General features: G+C 39.7%; 1 protein-coding gene across 1 annotated transcript in view; it reads left to right on the plus strand.

Annotated features, from left to right (window-relative positions):
- Positions 1-12,135: 12,135 nt before the first annotated feature.
- Positions 12,136-25,703, plus strand: part of LOC128699300 (zinc finger protein 84-like) — a 40,600-nt gene continuing 27,032 nt past the window's right edge. Inside the window, exon 1 of the mRNA XM_053791906.2 lies at positions 12,136-12,404. The gene's annotated coding sequence lies outside the window, so the exon portion shown is untranslated. The remainder of the gene's footprint in view (positions 12,405-25,703) is intronic.

Consider the following 25,703-nt stretch of genomic DNA (forward strand, 5'->3'; position numbering starts at 1 on the left):
TTTGGCAATATACTATTACTTCATTAACTCCAGTCATACTGAAGCTGAGCGGCACCATCATATTACTCAGTGCTGGAGTTGCTACTCTTACCTACACTCCACAAAAGACTGCCCCACAAAAGACAAAAAGTTCTGCTCTACCTGCGGGTCTGAAGGCCACGATTCCAAGACTTGTACTTCTACTGCCCCACTTAAGTGTCTCAACTGCAAAAACAATCACCATACTCTCGCTGCAAAGTGCCCCACTCGTCGTGAAATTCTGAAAAAAAGCCAAGAAGCAGAACAGAAGAAGACACCTTCCAAGTCACCTACTTATGCTGCCATCACCAAACTCCAGGCCGACACAACAAAACTTTTAAAAGCTACCCAACCCTCTGCCACTACTCCATCAGCTTATGAACCTACGAAAATTCATTACTGTATGCTATATGCACACATGCATAATATGGCGTTACCAGGCTCCTTCAACAGTTATTAACGAGCTCTTCCGATTGAACAACATGCCAAACTTTACTTTCCCAGACTCTCCACCATCTGCCGACATCATCCTCACCAAAGAATTAGGCAACATCACAACACCTGAAGTTCCATCTCCAAGAAACAACCAATCAGCGACTTCCAACATCACCACCGCTGTGGACCATTCACCTGAGTCTTCCACCTCCTCTGCTACTACTACTAACGAACCACCTGCTTCATCTCCAACTCAACCACCAAAAGCCAAGAAAGCTAAGACACTTCCTCCTGAAAATCCACCTCAAGATACTCGAAGACCTTAAGAAATGGAAGAGGAAACAATATTTAGACCAACTGAACCCCTCACCTTCTATACATATAACCCTCACACTCCGTCGCTATATGCACCTCAGGTCATCTATTCCATGCACCATGGTAGTATCAAGTACACTGTTGCTCCTGGATGCGATCCCCACACTGAAACTGCCCTAATTGCAGACTTAGAAAAAGACAGCAAAAGTCTGCTCAAACTTAGTTTATTATCGAAACGTGCTTTCAAAAGACTTCAAAATGGCTCTACGACAGGAACGAAAAATTAACAAAACGCAGATATGAAGAGTGTTATCCACCAATCAACGCTGATCCTCTCTCCTCTCTGCATACTTAACCAATCCAGCAACCAATCGCCGACCAGATCTAGAGATCAACCACCATGATGCAGCCTGCACAGCTTGCCCACGTCGTCCACATTCTCAGCCAAGTCCTGTTCTCTCCAGCTCTATCCCACGATCGTCTCAGCTGCTGGGTTAAGCTCTGGCTCTATTTCTACAACTAGGAACACTCCTCTCCTTCGCTATTCTTCGTCTGTCCCGTCTTCCCCGCTCATCCAATTGGGATCTTACCTGAACTTGTTCGTTCGTTCACGTACTGTTTGTAACGGCTTGACAAAGCTCCTGGAGAGCGAAACGTTGCCACAATAAAATGTCACATTAGTTGCACTTGTGTCCGTTTACTTTACAAACTGTGTTACTTATCCTCCAGACACAGAACTATGCACAAGTAATGAAAACAAAGACAAAATAAACTTTTGCTGGAACAATGTTACGGATCGTCTGTCAAAAATACATCTGTATACGATTTTTGCCACGAAAATGGCAAAAAGTAAAATGCAAAGTTCCTTTTAATAGAGCGAATAATATAGCACTTAAAGGACAGTGTCAAAGGAAGTTGTGGTAAACTAAACTTTTAAATTATGAAATTAAAAATTAACTCTGTTATAAATTAATGGGGCTGAGTAGTCAGTAATGGAGAGAAATTGAGTCATGGAAAACGTGATTACACCCATCATGGGATTATTTGATCATTATAATCATGGGGTAGCGCTAAACCTGTAGGATTATATAACGCACGTTGGGGAGGGGGGGGGATGTAAGGTATTCAGGCTCAATTCATGGAACTGGAGCACAGATTCAATTCCCTAGATCAAGAACCCCTCCCCAGCGTCAAGGAACCTCCCTTAAGGGGACCCATTATGGAAAATTCACATACTTCGCTTATTTTAATGAGAAATTAATATGTAACCATTGTCACCACTGCATCTGATATCACGTCGATTAGACATTCACTCATGAATCGCTAAATCCTAAATGGTGTGTTGCAGGATCTTCCCTTACATCATACATCCAGGAATGTCATTAAGCCTCCAGAACTGTGAGTTATCAGCTCACATTGAATTAGTTGCCCAAGTAAGCGTAACGCATCCTAATAATTTCCTATCACACATATTATGCAAATTGCTCAAAATAAGTGATTATGGATAATTCTGTCTTTATGGTTGTATGCTTTTAACATGCGTCGAGTGCAAATGCGGTGGTTTTGGTAGGTTTAGTTAATTCAGCTCTTTGTTGGGTCATTTGTGCTGTAGTTCGACGCATACCTACTACTACTACTACTAATAATAATAATCTTTATTTCTACAAGTATATATACACGGTATACAGACCTAGCTGACATCGGTGACATACTGCTATATAGAAAGTCACTTGTTATACAGAGCATTTCTGGCAAATTAGGTCAAGTTTGTCCCAGGATGCGACCCACACCAGCCGACTAACACTCAGGTATCCATTTTACTGATGGGTGAACATTGGATAGCAGGTATCTTAGGAAAACACGTCCTAATGTTTTCCAGTCATAACGAGGATCGAATCCCGGATCACAGTGTGTGCGCGCTATCTAACGTTCCGGCATGTCATCTTAACCAGTTAGAAGCACGGTTAGTTATTACCTCTAAGGCGAGTCCTCCATTATAGCATGGGTGGCTAACATCAGGTATCTAACAGCAAAGGGTGGCTAACAGCATGGGGTGGCTAACAGCAAAGGGTGGCTAACAGCAAAGGGTGGCTAACAGCATAGGGTGGCTAACAGCATGGGGTGGCTAACTAGGTGCTACGTCTTTCAGAAGAGGATTGGTGGCCTGGGAAAAGTTATCACGCTTCTAGTAACACTTCAGACTCTCCCTCTCTGGTTCATTTCATTACAGATTCGATTTACATATAGGTGTGCTATTGCTGCTGTAGTGTGTGCATACGTACTCACTCCAAAAAAAAAATTATATTCACCAATACGTTGACGCTGTTCCTAAACTCTGAACATAGTGTACAAATGTTCTAGTGATGGGAATGTACAGTTTGTTAAACCAAACTATTCTAGATTTTTTAATACACTGGCAGTCTCCCACCGAGGTATGGAGGCCCGGAAAAGAAAAAAAAAACACTTTTACCAACACTCCATCACTGTCTTGAGAGACAGAGGCGTTCCGACATTATATTTCAAATGCTCCTCCAGACTATTGTACTGTGTATACTTTATTCCTTATTTTCTGATTGCTGCTGTAAAAGCAGAAATCAGGTACTGTAGTCTCTTAAAACGTTCCACAGAGTTCGTGATAATTTTCCCTCACAGTTTGTTAGGTAAGACACATATGCAACAGTTAGACAACTTTATTCCGAAACGTTTCGCCTACACAGTAGGCTTCTTCAGTCGAATACAGAAAGTAGGCAGGAACAGTAGAGATGTGAAGACGATGTAATCAGTCCATCACCCTTAAAGTCGTAGAATTTGAGGTTGTCAGTCCCTCGGCCACTTCGAGGTACATTCACAAAGAGGATCAGCAATGATGCCCAATTTTATTTTCTGGCTCTCCGTCTCTTACACGATTTGAGGCGTTGCTCTATAATGTCAATGTTGGTATGTTCATTCACAAAATGAGTGGCGCTTTTCGATTTTGCGTTTATAACGGCATCTTCACACACACACACACACACACACACACACACACACACACACACACACACACACACACACACACACACACACACACACACACACACACACACACACTCGCACACACACACACACACACACACACATGAAGATTGGGGAAGGACAAAGAAGACCGTAGACAAAGTATAGGCTAGGTGGCCAAAGACTGCACACCTCACACAAGGATAAAGATCTTGGGGTGAGCGTAACACCGAGCACGTCTCCGGAAGCACACATCAACCAGATAACTGCTGCAGCATATGGGCGCCTGACAAACCTGAGAATAGCGTTCCGTTCCCTTGTAAGAATCGTTCAAGACACTGTACACTGTGTACGTCAGGCCCATACTGGAGTATGCAGCACCAGTTTGGAACCCACACCTGGTCAAACACGTCAAGAAATTAGAGAAAGTGCAAAGGTTTGCAACAAGGTTAGTTCCGGAGCTCAGGGGAATGTCCTACGAAGAAAGGTCTGGGGGAAATCGGCCTGACGACGCTGGAGGACAGGAGGGTCAGGGGAGACATGATAACGACATACAAAATACTGCCTGGAATAGATAAGGTGGACAGAGGCAGGATGTTCCAGAGATGGGACACAGAAAAAAGGGGTCACAACTGGAAGCTGAAGACTCAGACGAGTAAAATTGATGTTAGGAAGTACTTCTTTAGTCATAGAGTTGTCAGGAAGTGGAATAGTCTAGCAAGTGATGTAGTGGAGGAAGGAACCATACATAGCTTTAAGACGAGGTATGACAAAGCTCATGGAGCAGCGAGAGGACCTAGCAGCGATCAGTGAAGAGGCGGGGCCAGGAGCTGAGTCTCGACCCTGCAACCACAATTAGGTGAGTACAATTAGGCGAGTACAAAAACACACACACACACACACACACACACACACACACACACACACACACACACACACACGAGACATGACATGACAACGACATACAAAATACTGCGTGGAATAGACAAGGAGGACAGAGACAGGATATTCCAGAGATGGGACGCAGAAACAAGGGGTTACAATTGGAAGCTGAAGACTCAGATGAGTCAAAGGGACGTTAGGAAATATTTCTTCAGCCACAGAGTTGATAGGAAGTGGAATAGTCTGGCAAGCGATGTAGTGGAGGCAGGAACCATACATAGTTTTAAGACGAGATATGATAAAGCTCATGGAGCAGTGAGAGGAAGGACCCAGTAGCGGTTAGTGCAGAGGCGGGGCCAGGAGCCGAGTCTCGACCCCTGCAACCACAATTAGATGAGCACAATTAGGTGAGTACACACACTGAGGTGCCGCTCAATACCGTCAACATGATGAAATGTTGACTCAAAGGGTAAGTGACTGCCAGTACAGTAATTATAGTTATATGCCACACGATTAGTGACTCTTAATTCTGTCATTACGACGGTATATTCACTTCCAGAAGATACTTAATAAAACTTTTTTTTTGAAAAAAAAAAAAATGTCAAAGGATGTGGTGGGATGTTCACTCTCAGGAGAAATGTTACTGAGGCATGTTTAGCCATAAGAAAAGTTGCGCTGCCCTGTTCAATCAAAGCAAGAATGGTGCTGTCCCATATACTCGCCTCTCAGAATAAAAAAAATACGATGAAATTTAAAAAATCAAAGGAAAAAAATATGGACCTAGAGTAAGAAATATGCGAGATTATTATATTAGGTGAATCGGAGATAAATTGATCCGATGTGATGTGACTTGTTCTGGCTGACTGCATCCTTCTCCGTTTTCATTACCATTAGCACAAGATACAGCACGTTAAATATTCATCCTTCAAAAATTATTCTAAACGAACTTTTACAACTGCCATTTCAACTGAAACAAAGAGATACATGGTTTTTTGCTATGTGCGCAGTCGCGAAAAAGGTTGGGAAGTTGACTGGCAAGTACTCTCCGGACCCTACACCCATTCTCATGCTTGCTGGTGATAACGTTGCAAACCCAATTGCTGTGGAAATTGATGTCCAGTTGTCACAGTAATTGGACATCATCTTGGGCTACATCTCTCTCCCTCGTTCCTTTTCTCTTAACCCGGGAGAGGGTCGGCACCTCTAGATTTTACATCTCACACTGAGGGACCTTATGACGTTTGCTTTACTCTCCGCGATCTCATGTAAACATTATCCACTAGCCAATCGACAGCAGTTGGGCCTAATGATATACATGTTTATATGCTTCAACACTTACACCCTACGGTGTACGTTGGGCCATAACACCACTCAGTACTGACCCATCGCCCTTACTAGTGCAATTTTTAAGTTGATGGAACACTTAGTCAACGTTCAATAAGGCGATTGTATACCCGAAATTTTCTCCCATCATTTTTTTTAAGGTCGTTCTACCATCAGCCCTTTAATCCACTTGAATACGTACATTTGCAGTGCTTTCACTAATGGACAATCAGTTATTGCAGACTTGAACCTTAGACCTGAGACTGCTACTCTTCCTTAGAGACTTCTTACTGGAGAGAGCCTGTTGTGTCTGAGTGAATAACAGCTCTTCCATTGACTTTGTCCAGGTTTAAGACGTAGCTCAAGGCTGTTCTTAACACTACTTCCTCCTCGCCATTAATGGCCTTGCTTCTGTTATCCCTTCCAACATTTGGTCATCTCTCTATCCCCACGATTTTACTAGAACTTGTGTGGGCGCTGACTATCTCCATGTAGCGGCCCCTCTAGCATGCTTCCAACTAGGCCACCTCTCACGGGTTTAATTTTTTATACTAAAACACACCAGATAACTTTTACAAGACGCCCTATTATCTATCATACCATTTTATTCCCGTGCGGTTCCCATATACATGACCAGGATATAGTCAAAGTTCTCGGTGTTCTGTTTGATCACCGAATGTCCTGGAAGCCTTTCCGAAAACTGCTCGTCTTAAATGCCTGAAATTCCTTAAAACTCTAGCCCATCTTTCTCAGGCAGCTGAGAGAGAAACCCATTTTCACCTTCATTTACCCTCGTCTTATCTAAACTAGACTACACTGACTACATTCTTCAGCCTCCTGCGCTATTATTTTTAATCTTGATTCCGTTTATCGTGAGTCACTTTTGAGTCTCGGAACCTATCGATGGACCAATGCTTTAATGTCTCTATTATATTTAATTCCACGATCTTTATGACCTTCCACACAGAGCAATAATGCATGATAATTTGGAAAATTAACCGAGTATCATCGTCGCCCTAGTTTATTGTGCCTGTTTCTTCTCTGAATTCACTCTGGTCATATATTCCTCTTGACGTTCACCCTGCATCTTATTTTTCCTCTCCCTTCTTAGGAGGTTCCGATGATTCATGCTTGTCCCTCCCTACTTTCATGAGCAAAAGCTCTAGTCGCCTATTACAACTTTATGCTCTCTCTTACTGCAGCACTTCCAATCTCATTCTATTACAGTGTACAATGATGGTTCTAATACCATTTACTGACTTACTAGGCTCTAGTATATACATTTACTATTGCGACTATGTCTGCCTCGTCATTCGTAGCTATATCTGATTTCCAAAGTGCGCCACAAACTATCCAAAAATTCGACCCTCACCTCGTACCATCATCCTTCATATATAGCTTTGGTTACCTATTTACTTGCCTGGAGTCTGAAGGTAGACACTGGAGTCCATCTGGAGGTCGTACAGAGGGTCAACTCCCCCGGTACGACAAGTCAGAGTCAAACAAATCTTTCGTATAAGTTGAATTGGCCAGCTTTTAAGCAAGTGATGTGAAAAGTTAGTATTATTAAAGAATTAGGTATATAACATACAAATATTTTACAATGGTCTTGAGGGCACCCGAATGTTACAAGCACATAAAAGTATTTTATGTAGATTCAACACTGACTTATTTCTGATCAGAAGAGACATTCTGCATTTTTTTTTTCAGAGAAAAATTGATACAATTGGCAAATTAAAACTTAAAAATCAAGAGAAAACTTCCATTGTGGAAAATAGCACTAAAGGTTTGGAGACGACCAGGAGATGCATTCTTCAGTTATAGCAGAGACTCCAAAAAAATTTCTACCTACACTGCTTATATTCAAGAAACGTTTCATCCCTTTCATACAACAGCCATTAACGATTTATACTGTACATAATTGTTTGATTTTAATCAGGGGAAAGCACTAAACACACAAGGGTCATATAGTGCCTGTAAAATGGGAAGCATTCAGATTCGGTCAAAGGAAGAGGAGGATCAGTTCAGTTCTCTGAATCAATAGCCCTTCACCAGCATAATACAGTTATTCATTGCAAGATATTACAATGAATAGCACTAACGTCCCATATTAAAAATCTTTGAAGGGGTTCTAAGAAGCAAGATCGCCACCCTCCTAAATATCCATCAGTTCTGCAACCCAGGGCAGCACAGGTTTAGGTAACTCCTGCCTGTTCCAGCTACTGGACCACTATGACAAGGTCTTAGATGCACTGAAGGACAAACAGAATGCTGATGTAGTATACACAGACTTTGCAAAATCCTTCGACAAGTGTGACCATGGTGTAATAGCACACAAAATGTGTGTTAAAGGAATAACAGGAAAAGTTGGTAGATGGATCTATAGCTTCCGAACAAATAGAACACAAGGAGTAATAGCAAACAACAAAGTCTGAGGTGGCCACAGTGGAAAGCTCTGCTCCAGAAGGCACAGTACTCGCCTCCATTCTGTTCTTTATCCTCATACCTGCCAGACATAACCTACTGTACCGTGTCTTCCTTTGTGGATGACACCCAAATTTGCATGATGGTGTCATCCATTGAAGACACTGCAAGACTAAGCGGACATCAACGAAATCTTTAATAGTCCACAGAAAACAATATGAAGTTCAATGAAGAGAAATTTAAATTACTCTGATATGGAAAGCTAGAGGAAGCTAAAGCTGTATCGGAGTATAAATTCCAGCCACACAATAGACCGAAAAACTAATATGAGTGACTTGGGAGTGATAATGTCAGAGGATCTCACTTTCAAAGATCACAACAATATATCTAACACATCAGCAAGAAAATGAATGATGGATAATGAGGACCTTCAAAACTAGGGATGCCAAGGCCATTGTGGAAACTTATTCGGAAATAAATCACTGACTTTTTGGGTTATCCGAGGTACTTTACACATATGCTGCTATTTATGATAATTCTATGTAACTATTTGTGTATACCTGAATAAACTTATTAAAAGTTTCACAGGGTATAAGCCGTATGAAGCCCTTGACATCCACACACACATCCACACACACATCCACACACACATACACATACACACACACACACACACACATCCTAGTTGGTGAAGGGATGCGAATGTACGTATTAATTGATAAATTTACCCTTCAAAGAAGGCTTAGGTAGAATTATACGGTTAGTAACTAATATTAGGATTAGTGAGGTAACCTTAGGACCATAACATAGGTAGGCTTAGTCCTTTAGTATAGGCTAATATTAGGTTATATTAGCTAAGGGGAACTGACAGCCCCAAGCCTGAACAAAGTAGGAGCAGGGCAGACAGGTAATAGTTTCTTCTTCCTGGACAAGACACTGGTGATAACATACCAGGAGCTGCAGCTCGGTGTCCCACATATCTACGCATACTAGACCTGGAGAACTCAGTATCAGAGGCATCCCGAAGTACCGTGGGCATTCGCCTCTGTATACACACACCTACATAAAGACAATACCTCTCTTTTTCTCAGCAAGGTTGGCCAGCATTCTGGGGAAAATGTGAGTTGAACTGTGGGTCTTTGAGCAGTTGGACGCCCTAAGACCAGTACGTACGGGCCTCTCCTCTTATGTACAAGTCTAGAAGATAGTGTCACTGCATAAATATTGCTTAGGGGATATCCTTTGAAATCAAGGAGCTCAGAGGTGCAGGCAGGACACTATCACCTTCTGAATACTTAGAGAAATTAAGTCCTTTACTGCACATGGTGTCTCGAAGGAGAGACCATGTGGAGGTTGGAAGAAACTGGTGATATATTCCTCTCCAAGTCCTTTTGTTCGTGCATGTAGTTGGGAATTTTCTTGCGAGTTCAGTTATATATGGAAATGTGTCCCATAAGCCACTTGTGAGACTGAGAACTATTCTCGGGGTCTGTGTCAACAGCGCCTGCTAGGGCAAGCATCTCACTTGGAGGCAGTCCATAGATAAACTTCCAAACCCATGATGATTCTTTCTAAGCTGGAATATTGCTGTACATTAACGGGTCCCCCTCAAGGCAGGTGAAATTGTAGATCTGGAGAACGTACAGAGAACTTTCATGGCATGCATAAGTACGATAAAGCACCTGAATTACTGAAATCTCTTGATTTGTATTCCCTGGAATGCAAGCGAGAAAGATACATGACAATATACACTTGGAAAATCCTAGAGGGACTAGTCCCAAATTTGGTCACAGGAATCACTCCCTACAAAAGCAAAAGATTTTCAGGAGATACAACGTTCCCTCAATGAAAAGCAGGGGTGCCACGAGTATGCTAAGAGACAGCAGAGTGTCAGGGGCCCAAGGCTGTTCAACTGCCTCCCAGCATACATAAAGGGGATTACAAATAGACCCCTGGTTGTCTTTAAGGTGCTGGAGAGGCACCTTAAGTCAGTACTTGACCAACCGGGCTGTGGTTCATACTTCCCCACAAGTAATTTGGTAATTTGATTACCATAATACGCCATATTCACATTACCACTTAACATATATATTACATTATATTAACAAATTGTAGGAAAATTATATAAAAAAATCGACAGTTAATGTGGAAATAAATCACTGAATTTTTTTGGGTTATGCTAGGTAATTTGCACTGTCTGACACTCGCTTCACACAGCGAGTGTCTGGGTTCGATTCCCGGCGAGGGTAGAAACATCGGGCGTGTTTCATTACACCGGTTGTCTATGTTCACCCATCAGTAAATGGGTACCTGGGTGCTAGTAAACTGGTGTGGGTCGCATCCTGGGACAAAACTGACCTATTTTGCCAGAAATGCTCTGCATAACAAATGGCTTTATATACTGTAATACATTACTGATGTCAGCTAGGCCCGTATACCTTGTACATGTACTTAGAGTAAATCAAGATATTAAGGAAGGTTCCTTGACGTTGGTGAGAGGCTCTTAATCTAGGGAATTAGATCTGTGCTCCAGTTTCCTGAATTAAACCTGAATACCTTCCACATCCCCCCCCACACAGGCGCTGCATAATCCTACGGGTTTAGCGCCCCCCTTGATTATAATAATAATTATATTAACACAGTGTCTACCCACTGAGGATCGCAGGACCCTATGTCTAGCCCTTATACAATGCCATATGGATTACGCTTGCTCTTCATGGTACTCTGCCTTGACAAAAAAAAAACTGAAAGATAGACTGCAAATCACCCAGAACAAAATTGTAAGATTCATCCTGGGGCTGGGACCAAGACAGCATGTAGGCCAGAATGAATTACAGCAGTTAGATATGCTGAATGTTGAAGACAGAGTAAAACAACTTAAGCTAAATCATGTTTATGAAATTGCTCACAATGTTCAGAATATCTTGCTGTCAATTTGTCAAGGTTGGGAAGCAAAGCAATCATAGTACTAGGGGGAGAGAGCACAACTTAGTAGTACCCACAGTCATTGGCCAGGCTTCAAACACCTTTTATTGTACATCAATAAAGGAATGGAACAGACTACCCGCACATGTCAAAGCCAGTCATAGCATGAACCAGTTCAAGAAGAGTGCCAAAAGATGTCTGATGAATGTAGCTACAGAAAGGGAGGGGAATGATTATCTATTTTTTAGCTAGCATACGTGTAAATTTTACCTTATTCCTAGTAATGACCCTCGTATTGTAGATAGTCTTAATGACCCTCGTGTAGTATAGTCTTTTTAGTATGATAAGATGTTATCTTCATTATAGAATAAAAAAAACATTATAATCTTTATATTATAATAATAAGGTAAAAGGACCGCAATGGAAATAAGTCACTGACTTTTTTGTGTTATCCCAGGTTCTCTACACATTTGCTGCTATGTATGATAATTCTATGTAACTGTATTTGTGTATACCTGAATAAACTTACTGGTATAGATACTCAAAAATTAGGGACAAAGGAATTAATGTACATTATTATTATTATTATAATCAAGGGGGAAGCGCTAAACCCGGAGGATTATACAGCGCCTGGGGGGGGGGATGTGGAAGGCATTCAGGCTTAATTCGGGGAACTGGAGCACAGATCCAATTCCCTAAATCAAGAGCCCCTCACCAACATCAAGGAACCTTCCTTGAGGGGAATTAATGTACAATTGCTATGGATCCCATCACACATTGGATTACTCCATGATAAAGTTGATATGTTAGCCAAGAAGAGTATCCAGAAGGAGAACGTAGAATATAACTTTGGTATAACTGTGTCTAGCATTAGGAATAATATTAGGAGAGAAGTAAATAATGAAGATGACTGTTATAGGAATGCAGTTAGAAGCCTGAGTACTGTAACATGGGGAGGCAGAGATCCACACAGTATAAGCTGCCAGTGGCCCTTTACAAACCCAACAAGAACATCAACAAACTTAGTAAATTGGAGCTAAAATTAGGTATCTTGTTCATCATGTATCTTTGGTCATCTGTTGAATCAGGTAAGTACCATTACTGGAAGAATTTTGTATAGTAAAAACTGTGCTATAGCTGCCGACCCCAGTGGAAACAGGTCGCTTTGACTGTTTTTAATGGAAATTAGTCACTCTTACTTTTTTGGGTTATCTTAGTTTTCTACATATATGTATGATAATCTATGTAACTGTATCTGTGTATACCTGAATAAACTTACTTTCTAATGATCTTTATTTCTACAGTGGTAAGGCTTCAAACACATTTTTCTATTCAACAATAAAAGAGTGGAATAGACTGCCTGCACATGTCAAAGCCTATCATAGCATAAGCCAGTTCAAGAAGAGAACCAAAATGTATCTCCTGAATAAGGAAGGAGAGTGATTTCTTGTATGAAAATAACTAATTTTACCTCTCCCCTGGTATATCTTCTTTGATTGTAACTGCCTTTACATAGTTAAGATACTAACCTGTTTTTAACTTGTAAATATAAATAATTAACACAAGGACACCAATGGGAATAAGTCACTGACTTTTTTGGGTTATCCTGGGTTCTCTACACATATGCTATGTAAGATAATCACTGTGTATACCAGAATAAACTTACAAGTACATGTACAAGGTATACAGGCCTAGCTAACATCAATGGCATAGTACTATATAGCGCTGTATAGCCCTCGTGCCTTAGCGCTTTTTTTGATAATAATAATAATAGTACTATATAGAAAGCCCCTTGTTATGCAGAGCATTTTGGGCAAATTTGGTCAATTTTGTCCCCAGGATGCAACCCACACCAATCTACTAACACCCAGGTACCTACTTACTGCTAGGTGAACAGGGACAGCAGGTGTCTTTAAGGAAACACATCCTAATGTTTTCACCCTTACCAAGGATCCAACCACGGATCTCAGTGTGCGCTGAGTGCGCTACCATTCGAGCAATGGGACACAGTTTTCGGTTATTGTAGCCAATTTACACATATTATTATTATTATTATTATTATTATTATTATTATTATTATTTAAGACAATTGTAACCATTCAAAGATTGTGTGATTGTACCTGACTGAAGTTATTTGCATATAACGCAACAAATACATTTGTTAATTATTTTACCATGTTGAATTTTTCTTCTGGTGATTACTTCTTTATGCTTCCCTGTACCCCTCATGGAAGGTTAGGGGCTCTTGATTAGAGAAAATGGAGCTATCTCATCCTTTCTTGGGACAGATCCAGATTGCCTCCCATTCCCATGTGTACCTGTGTCTAAATAAACTTTCTTAATGCTTATGTATCTGAGGTTTCTTCAGGTTGATTCCTGTGATATACCTGTTACCTGATATACCTGTGAACTGACCATTGTCTGCTTTGTTGTCGAGTGCTTGTTAAACCAGATTGTTGCTCTTGGCACTGCTCTCACCTCACACTCACTGTCCGTGGTTCAATCCCTGGTCGGGTGGAAATGTTGAACAAGTTTCCTTACACTTAGTGTGTGTGTGTTCACCTAGCAGTAAACAGGTATCTGGGTGTTAGTCAACTGGTGTGGGTTGCATCCTGGGGTACAAGACTGAATGATCCCACTGTTAATAAGACAGTCTTCAATGATGCACTGACTTCCTTGGGTCATCCTGAGTGGCTAACCCTCCCCAGGTTAAAAATCTGAACAAATCATATTTTATTCATTGCTTGGTTGATATGGCACTTTTACAGATACAAATATTAGATACTGGTTGTGGGTCTTTGATGGAACCCAAGCATTATTTTATATTTTACAATATGCACAAGCTCACTACAAAATACAGACAGGCTCTGCTTATACAGCAGGTTATGTTCTGCACTACTGCTGTAAAATGAAAATATGTAGCATATAAAAGCATATAAAAGCCTGATAACATGTTTACACTATCATATTAAGTGAGCAGTAGAGCTAGGCCTAAAAAATGCATATACAGTGGACCCCCGGCTTACGATATTATTTCATTCCAGAAGTATGTTCAGGTGCCATTACTGAACGAATTTGGTCCCATAAGGAATATTGTGAATTAGATTAGTCCATTTCAGACCCCCAAACATGCACGTACGAACGCACTTACATAAATACACTTACATAATTGGTCGCATTGGGAGCTGATCGTAAAGCTGGGGTCCACTGTACAGTACACATATTACTTTCCTTAAAAAAAAAAATTTGTTTTTAGCTAGTAAAGCATTTAAATTACCAGGATTGCCTTAGTCTTAAACATGTACTTACTAGAACAGAGGAGGGATACATGATAATATATACCTAGAAGGTTCTCAGTGGCCTGGTCCCACATCTGCACACTACCATAACATAATGGAGCAAGAGATTTGGGAGGAAATGCAAAATAAACCCTGTGAAAACAGGGTTGCAGTGGAGACAATAAGGGGACACTATATGAACATACACGACCCCAGATTATTCAGTATCTTACCATAAGATTTCAGAAACACTGCTGGCACAAATGTAAGTCTTCAAAAGGAAACTGGACAAATATCTTCACCAAGTGCCAGATCAGCCATATTGTGATGGATATGTGGGGCAGTGGGCCTCCAGCAGCAACAGCCTGGTTGACCAGGCTAGCAGCAGATGAGACTGGCCTATGGCTGGGCTCCAGGAGTAGAAAGTCTTTTGTAACTTGTCAAAGATATATCAAAGGTGTAAACATTAGCTTATAGTGAATGGTGAATATATTTATTGCAGGAAATCTGAATAAGTGAAGAATGGTTATATAGTGGAACCTTGGCTCATGAGTTTAATCCGTTCCATGACTTTGCCCATATCCTGATTTGCTTGTATGCTGAGTCAGTTTTCCCCATTTAAATTAATTGAAATGCCATTAATCCATTCCAGCGGAATTCCTGCTCTCAGGAGGCAGGAATATGATGCTAATATCAACTCTGGCTTATTTATCTATCACAGTTTATCTAATATGGCATATTAAACAATATAAATAGCACAGAAATCTGGGCCGCCTTGTTGTGGGTCAGCGGGGGAGACCTCCCACCATCCCCTGCTATCTCGACACCACCATCCCAGCTTATGTGTTAAGTTCCACTTCTCTCCTACAAGCTAGCTGTGTTTGTGAATTGTGTTTTGATCTTTTAATTACCATATCTTGTATCTGCCAGGCAATCCTGACACCCCAGTAGGCATACCAGTGTTGCTGAATGACTTACTGGCTTGACTGATCAACTGATTGACTTGACTGACTTAAAGTCAGACTTTTTCCCTGAAAGGATGTCTACAGCAGCTGATGCCTTACCGTCAGTTGTATAATGTACTGCAGGGTAAAACAGAACAGAAATCCATTACAGAATTTATGCACACTCCAGTACAACCATCGACTTCAGTACCAGAACCTCTACCATTCGCCTCAGCCCAGTAGGGCCACAGCATAACTCTCCACTCTCTTCACAATCACCGACAAACACCAGCACCCACAATTTAAGGTAAAAAATATGTTCATGTACTATTATTTTTGTTGCAGTTGTAGTCTTAAGCAGTAAAAACAACATAATACATCACGACAATGAACTGCAATTGTATACGTATTCACTTTTACTTTTGTAAGATCTTGAGGTCTAAAAAAAAGTTGTTTGAGGGAGAAGCTTGCATCCTGAATTTTTGTTCGTATCCAGTAACAAAAAGTCGACCAAAAAATCGACCGAGCAACTGCTCGTATCCTGAAAAACTTGTATGGCAGGGCACTCGTAAGCTGAGGTTCCACTGTAATTGAAAAGTGCTTCATTACCTTACCATCATGTTATAACCAAGTCATTGCCATTTTTATTTTTTTATTATTTTTTATTATCCTTTGCTACCTCAACTTGTGTATTTTGTCTTGTCAAATTAAATTTAGTTATACTCTAGTTCTTGTTAACAACTTACATTAAACCTTAGTGCAATTACAAGTGAGAGTCTTGTGCCATTTTAAACTAGTATTTTTTATATTGTTAGATTAAACCTAGTTGTACTTTAGCTCATTCTAGCTCAATACATAGACAACACCAAATTCATTATATTAGACCTTAGTGCAATTACAAGTGAGAGTCTGGTGCTATTTTAAATTTGTATTTTTATATTTTTAGTTTATACTTAGTTGTACTTTAGCTCATTCTAGCACAACACAAAGACAATATCAACTTCATTATGTTTATTATTGACTATACTCTATATGACCAAAGTGCTTTAGCTATATACTTGTCCAAACTTCCCGCTACTACAGATATCAGTATTAGAACTCACCGCACAATACAGGATATAAATAACCACTATTTAAACCTAGAAGATGAATAATCACGTTGACCCTGATATAAGCCTCCACAATATAACACCCAATCAAAACCTACTGGAAAGTAACTGCCTTTATTACACAGCATCACAAGCCAGCACTATCCTAAACAGTGCTAAAAGTCTATCAGTTCTTAACTACAACATCAGGTCCTTAAGCAAACACTATGATGACCTCCTGGCACTCCTTGAGCTGCTAAAGACACCCTTCTCCTGCATTATTCTTACTGAGACCTGGCTTAAGCAGGACACAATAGATATCTACCCACTACCAGGATACACAGCACTCCACAACTGCAGACCATACCAAGTTGGGGGTGGTATTGCAATCTATTACTCCAACCAACTATCTTGTATTAGCACCGCAGCTTTAGTGATGAATATGCTAATGATGAATATGCTAATTTTACTGTAAAAAACCTTAAGACGCCTATAACAATTGGCGCCATTTACCGGATACCTCACACAAACATCCCAAATTTCAGTGAGAAATTAAAGGCACTAATAACAGACAAATGAACAAGCACCACCTTCTCTTAGCTGAGGACTTCAATATTAACCTTGGCCTACTAGATGATCAGCCTGTAACTGATTTCATCAACAATATGAACATACTTATACCAACAATAACTAAACCAACCAGGCTGACTGAGACAAGTGCAACCATAATAGACCACACATGGACCAATATAATAGCCCCCCTTAAATAAGGGATAATTGAAGACACCACTACAGACCACTACCCTACCTTCCTCTTAACAAACATTAGTAAACCACCACTGGAATACAACAAAGTTTCATTTAGACTCCATAACGAGGCCTCAATAAAAAATTTCACAGAAGACCTAGAGACTGTTGACTGGCCTACAGAATTGTCCAAGGCCAATGGTATTGATGACTGGACAGACATTTTTCTTAACAAATTGCTTAGACTATACAACAAACATTGTCCTATAAAAACGAAACAGATCACGAATAAACGGCTCGGTTGCCCATGGCTAACCAGCAGCATTCTGAAATCCATTGATAAGAAACACCAATATGAAAAGCAATATACAGGGCTTAATACACAAAGATATTCTCAAACACTATTCATCAGTTCTCACCAAAGTAATAAAGAAAGCCAAACAACTGTACTACTCCAGCAGATTCACCGACACAAGAGGAGATATAAAAAAGACCTGGAAAACACACTCTCAGGTTCTGGGCACCCACAAACTGAAAAAAAACAAGAATATTGTCCTAACTAAACCTAACGAAACACCACTGCATCCCACTGAAACAGCTAACAAGATAAACGACTTCTTCTCAACCATAGGATCTAATCTTGCCAGTAAAATCCCACGTACCAACGCCCATGCCGGGGACTATCTAGATGGGAATTTCCCAGATTTCTTCTATCTTGTACCAACTGAGCCCACCGAAGTCACTGAGATTATAAAGTCACTTAAAAATAACTCAGGGAACCTGTCTCATGTCCCACCATTATTGTACAAGCGAGCGGCCCATGTCCTCTCGCATGCTATTTCATTACTTTTTAGCAAGTCACTAGAAACTAGCACCTTCCCGAAACTACTCAAGACAGCAAGAGTTACACTAATACATAAAGGGGGTGACCCTACAGATGTAAACAACTATAGGCCAATATCAAACTTACCATTGCTATCCAAAATCTTCGAGAAACTCGTGCACAGGAGACTGTATTCATTTATAACGGCACAAAACATACTTAACTCCTGCCAATTTGGTTTCAGGAAAAATAAAAGCACTAACGATGCAATTGTAAAAATGCTAGATCTGCTTTACACAGCATTGGAAAATAAGGAATATCCACTAGGAATTTTTATTGACCTAAGAAAAGCTTTTGACACAGTAGACAACGGCATCCTACTCCACAAACTTGACCATTATGGTATAAGAGGCCATGCACTTGCATGTTTCAAACCCTGTCTTACTAATAGGTATCAGTATGTCACCACTGAAGACACAGCATCAACAACACAGCCCCTTGATACTGGAGTTCCACAGGGAAGTGTCCTTGGACTCCTGCTCTTCCTCATTTACATCAATGATCTTCCAAACGTATCCCAACACCTGAAACCCATTCTCTTTGCTGACGACACGACTTATGTCATCTCTCACCCTAATCTTGTCACCCTCAACACCATTGTTAATGAGGAGCTGCTCAAAATATCAACTTGGATGACAGCCAATTAACTTACACTTAACACAGACAAAACCTACTATATTATGTTTGGTAGCAGAGCAGGTACTGCACAACTAAACATTAAGATTGACAGCACTCTAATTGCCAGACATAATGAGGGCAAATTCCTAGGCCTATACCTCGACAACAACCTGAATTTCAGCACCCCTATCCAACACATATCAAAAAAAGTATCCAAAACAGTTGGGATCCTCTCCAAGATACGATACTATGTGCCGCAAAATGCCCTTCTCACACTATACCATTCACTCATTTATCCATACCTCACCTGTGCTATTTGTGCTTGAGGTTCAACTGCAGCAATACACCTAAAGCCAATAATAACTCAACAAAAAGCCACAATAAGAATAATCACTAAATCCCATCCCTGGCAACACAGCCCCCCACTCTTCATAGATCTAAACTTACTCCCTGTTCAGAACATCCACACTTACTACTGTGCAATCTACATATACAGGACCTTAAATTCCAATATTAACCTTGACCTAAAATGCTTTCTTGATAGTTGTGACGGGACCCACAAGCATAACACCAGACACAAACATCTCTACGACATTCCCCGTGTCTGACTAAATCTATACAAAAATTCAATGTATGTCAAAGGCCCTAAAATCTGGAACACCCTACCTGAAAACTCTAGAACTGCAGACACATTCATCACCTTCAAAACTACCGTTAAAAAACATCTTATCTCCCTGATACACCCCGTCAACTAACTACATAAAAACCATCTGGTGGTTCACACTTACACTCACTCACTCGCCCATTTCACTATAATCACAGAAATACGTATCTTAATCTTAAAATAATGATTCCTAACTAGTCACAAGTTTGCCTGTGTTACTCCAATATAGAAACTATGTATTGTGCCAAAACAAAAGCATTCACATTGCTAAAATCACAAACTAGTATTTAGTCACTTAGTATTTAGTTTTTTATTTATTTATTTATTTAGTAATTTGAGCATACATACAGAGGTACAAAAAAATACAGGTAAGAGCAGCATGCCAAAGCCACTTATATGCATAGCATTACGGGCTGGCTTAAAATTAACTTGAGTTTAACTAAGCAATGATGAAATCAGTGATAAGACATTATTGTAAACAGATAACTATAAAGCACAAATGAGTATTACAAAGACAGGTCATATGGTTGCATGCATTGCTGTACATTCAGTCGAATGGAGTATTCTGTTAGATTGGGTTTTAGGTTTAACATTTATGTGATATAATTGTGAGAAACATTTAAGATATACAATTTATAAGGTTCAGTTATTCAGTATTTATTTGGTTTTGGTTAACTTACTCCACAATTTGTAATAATTTAGGGTTAAGAATTAATCTAAGTTTGCCCAAAATGCCTAGCCTTGCTAGGTGTTCTGGTGGCCCCCTCTGTAATTAGTATATTTTATTACATGTAAACCACACACTAACCAAAATCTGTAAACCCCACATTGTAACCCTTATAGAGAATAAACTTTGATTTAATTGATTTGATTTGATTTGAGAAACACTGTAAAATGAAGTGCTGTAAAGTGGAGCCTGGCTGTTATGAGGTATTAGCAAAAATAATGCCATTATTTTTACTAAATAATGGTATTTTAGCAAAAATAATACCATTATTTTTGCTAGAATGCAACATGGAAGGGCTTACCAATGGTTACTAATAAGTCATGTAACATCTGGACAGTCACACATCAGTCACATAATAATAATAATATAATAATAATAATAATAATAATAATAATAATAATATTTATTTCTACAAGTACATAATACAACTTATACAGATGTAGCTGACATCAGTGACATACTACATATAAAATCCCCTGTTATACAGAGCATTTCAGGCAACATAAGTTAATTTTGTCCCCAGGATGCAACCCACACCAGTCTGCTAATACCCAGATATATACTTTCTTCCAATTACAATGAACATAAGCAAAACCATGCCATATCCTTATCAACTGATAGAGTAAGTTCTTCTCTGTATGATACAAGGGGCTATCAAAGAGTTCTTGAACTTGAGTTTTCGCAAGACTCCTGTGTGAAACATAGTAGCGGCTTAGATCATTCTATACACTACAATTTTGTGAAGTATTATTGCCAGTTTTAAAGTGATCAGTCATTCCATAGAGATTAGATGGGTGTTTTTTTTGCTGTGCTGTCAGTGTGTTGTTGCAATTTTTTTGTGTATCAGAATGTTATCTTTAAAAAAAAAAAAAAAAAAAAAAAAAAAATGTTCATGCAAGCATTTTGGCAATGAAACAGTGAATCAGCCACAAGTTTTTGGATGATTATTCAGAGCAGGATGAATGCCATTTGAGGTGAATGCTATGGTCATCCATCAACAACAAGAACAGATGCCAACATTGAAAAAGTGGAGGAAAGCTATTCATAAAGATTGTTGTCAGAGTATCCAGGACATTGCAAGTTCTGTGGGAATTTTTTATGGGTTGTCTCCTATGTTTTTGACTGAAAATTTGAACATGAGATGAGTGGCTGTGAAATTTGTGCTCTGCTTGCCAACTCGAGATCAGAAAGCCCTTTCTTTTCTGGCCAAAAACAATGTGGTGTTGTCCTCCCACCCTCCGTACTCCCAAGATCTAGTCCCCTGTGACTGTTTCCTTCCCCAAAATAAAATGGCAATCATGAGGTGGCATTTGTATGATGTGGAGGAGATTCTAGCAGAATTTAGGCAGTTCTAGACACCATTAGGAAAAAAAACAATATTCCAAAAATGTTTGGAGAAATGGCAGATGTGCTGGGATCTGTGTATAGCCTCACTCTTTTCATTTTATTTTTTTACTGACCATTTGCTGCAGGACTCTAGTTCCAGTGATAGTATATTAGCTATATTTTGTGGGTCTTTAACCAAGACTGTCAGAGCTCTGTCATCTGATGGGTATGTCATTTTTTTTTTTTTAACACACATGCTGTTTTCAACTGAGGCAGGGTGGCCCTAAAATAAGAAAAACTTTCAACATCACTCATCACTGTCTTGCCTGAGGGGTGCTAATACTACAGTTCAAAAATGCAGATGTCCCTACCCCTCCTTCAGAGCGAAGCCACTGTACTTCTCATCCCAAGGACTCAATGCTGGCTAACCGGTTTCCCTGAATCTCCTACAGGACGTCAGATCATGAAAAACTACTTTGCTCCACTCACTCCTGTTGAACGTGCTCACACTCTTGCAGGATGTCTAAGCCCTTTGCACACAAAATGTCCCTTACCCCCCTCCCTCCAACCTTTCCTAGGATGATTTCTACCCTACCTTCCCTCAACTACAGATATGTCCAAGTCATTCTATTTTGTTCCACCCTCTCTAATTGTCCAAACCACCTCAACAAACCCTCCTGAGGCCACTAGAATTGTTAGTAATCCTGCACCTCTCCTCCTAATCTCCATGCTATAATCAGGGGTTCTGATTTGAGGTGGACATTGAAGAATTTTCCCCTTGTCTTGTCTTTCATCTTTTTGTTTAATTGTTAATTTTTGACTTTATTCCCAGACATTTAATAAGTCTTAGCATTATGAATTGTGTTAATTTGTTTATCACCATCCAGTCTATTCCTTTTTAAGGTAGTTTAACATTGGCTAGGTTAATGAGACCAACTGAATTTGGATTAAAGATGACAAAGGTAGTGTTGTAGAATAAAAAGGGCACAATACCATGGCTGGAACAATATACAAATAACCTACACATAGGAGACAAGGTTATGATATTTCAGTTGGACCAAAATGCGTCATAAGTTCCAGTCTCCTATGTGCGGGTTATTTGCGTATACAAGAACATAAGAAAGGAGGATCACTGCAGCAGCCCTGTTGGCCCATACTAGGTAGGCCCTTTACAATCCATCCCACTAACAAAACATTTCCCCAACCCAATTTTCAATGCTACCCAAGAAATAAGCTCTGATAACTATTCACTCATTTGCAAGTCCCACTCAAATCCAATCCCTCTCACTCATATATTTATCCAACCTAAATTTGAAACTACCCAAAGTCCTAGCCTCAATAACCCAACTAATACTGTTCCACTCATCAACTACCCTATTTCCAAACCAATACTTTCCTATGTCCTTTCTAAATCTAAACTTGTCTAATTTAAATCCATTACTGCGGGTTCTCTCGGAGAGACATCCTCAAGACCTTATTAATGTCCCCTTTATTAATACCCCTCTTCCACTTATACACTTCGATCATTTCTCCCCTCATTCTTCGTCTAACAAGAAAATGTAATTTAAGAGTCTTCAATCTTTCTTCATAAGGAAGATTTCTAATGCCATGTACAGTGGACCCCCGGTTAACGATATTTTTTCACTCCAGAAGTATGTTCAGGTGCCAGTACTGACCGAATTTGTTCCCATAAGAAATATTGTGAAGTAGATTAGTCCATTTCAGACCCCCAAACATACATGTACAAACGCACTTACATAAATACACTTACATAATTGGTTGCATTCGGAGGTAATCGTTATGCGGGGGTCCACTGTATTAATTTAGTCATTCTGTGCTGAATGTTTTCTAACGAATTTATATCCATTGTGTAATATTAAGACCAGAACTGAGCTGCATAATCTAGGCGAGGCCTTACTAATGATGTATAAAGCTGCAGTATAACCTCTGGACTTCTGTTGCTTACACTTCTTGATATAAATCCCAATAATCTATTTGCCTTATTACGTATGCTTAGGCATTGCTGTCTTGGTTTTAGGTTGCTGCTCACCATAACCCCCAAGTCCTTTTCGCAATCTGTATGGCTATGTTCTACATTATTTAACTTGTAAGTGCTAGGATTATGGACACTCTCGAGCTTCAGAACCTTGCTTTTATCTACAATGAACTGCATCTGCCACTTTTCTGACCAAGAATAGAGTTTGTCTAAATCCTCCTGAAGTTCCCTAACATCTACATTTGAATCAATTATCCTACCTATCTTTGTGTCATTGGCGAATTTGCTCATATCAGTTGTAATACCCTCATCAAGGTCATTGATGTATATTATAAACAACAACGGGCCTAAGACTGATCCCTGTGGTACGCCACTTGTTACAGATCCCCACTCGGATTGAACCCCACTTAAGCATACTCTCTGCTTCCTATTAGTGAGCCATGACTCGATCCGTGACAGCACTTTTTCCCCTTATGCCATGAGCTGCCACTTTTTTTAACAGTCTCTGGTGTGGTACTCAATCAAAAGCCTTACTAAAATCTAAGTAAACTACATTGTATTCTTTATCATGATCAACGGCCTCAAAAGCTTTACTGAAGAAGGTTAATAAATTAGTTAGGCAGGAATGGCCCCTCGTGAATCCATGCTGAGTATCCTTAATCAAGCCGTGCTTATCCAGATGGCTTCTTATATTATCAGCTATAATTGACTAGTAATTTGCCTATAATTGAGGTTAGGCTTATTGAGCGGTAATTTGACGGTAACAACTTGTCCCCTGCTTTAAAAATAGGAATTACATTAGCCATCTTCCACATATCAGACACTACACCTCTTTGAAGAGAAATATTAAAAATATTAGTCAATGGTTCACAAAGTTCCATTTTACACTCTTTAAGAGCCCTTGAAAAAAGTTCATCGGGGCCCGGGGATTTATTTTGCTTTAACCGGTCTATTTGTTTGATAACCAGTTCGATAGTGACTGTGATATTGCATAATTTATCATCAGGCCCACTATAAAAATTAATTACTGGGATATTGTTAGTGTCTTCCTGAGTGAAAACAGAGAAAGTAATTATTAAGAATATACCACATTTCATTCTCCTTATCAATGAGATGATCAGAGTTATTTTTAAGGGGACCTATCTTATCTCTAACTTTTGTTCTATAAACCTGGAAAAAACTTTCTGGGTTAGTTTTCGAATCCCTAGCAACTTTAATTTCATAGTCCCGTTTAGCTTTTCTTATCCCCTTTTTAACGTCCCTCTTAATGTCAATATACTGATTCCTAAGATGACCCTCACCTCTTTTGATGCACCTATAAATTCCTTTTTTCTGTCCTAAAAGATATCTGAGCCTATTATTCATCCTTCTGGAGTCATTTCTATTCGATCTAATTTCCTTATATGGGATAAATGTCCTTTGGGCAGCATGTATTGTGTTAAGAAAGCTGTCATACTGATAGCTCTCTTCGTTACCCCAGTCTACAGATGATAAGTGTTCTCTAAGCCCATTGTAATATGCTAAGCGAAAATCTGGGACCAGTACTGAATTATCCCTACTGTCATACTTCCATTCAATGCTAAAGGTAATTGATTTGTGATCGCTTGTGCCGGGTTCCTCTGTAATTTCTAAATTATTAACAAGAGTTTCCTTGTTTGCCAAAACCAAGTCAAGAAGGTTATTTCCCCTTGTAGGCTGTATCACAAACTGCTTCAAAAAACAATCCTGAACTACTTCTAAGAAGTCTTTTGATTCTAAATTCCCAGTCAAGAAATTCCAATGAATATGGCTAAAGTTAAAATCTCCTAGAATTACTACATTATCGTGCCTTGTGGCCTTAACAATTTCCTCCCATAGTAGTCTCCCTTGGTCCCTATCTAAGTTTGGGGGATGGTATATCACACCTAAAATCAATTTTTCATGTCCCTCTGAAAATTCTATCCAAAAAGACTGTGTGTGTGTTACTTCAGATTTAATATCCATTTTTATGCAACAGTTCAAGCGATCTCGGACATACCACCCATGCCACCCCACCCCCCTTCCCGATACTTCTGTCTACTTGGAACAATTTAAATCCCTGTATGTGACATTCAGCAGGCATATTCCGATTTTTCGT

The sequence above is a fragment of the Cherax quadricarinatus genome, chromosome 61, assembly GCF_038502225.1.
Source record: "Cherax quadricarinatus isolate ZL_2023a chromosome 61, ASM3850222v1, whole genome shotgun sequence".
NCBI classification, from domain to species: domain Eukaryota; kingdom Metazoa; phylum Arthropoda; class Malacostraca; order Decapoda; family Parastacidae; genus Cherax; species Cherax quadricarinatus.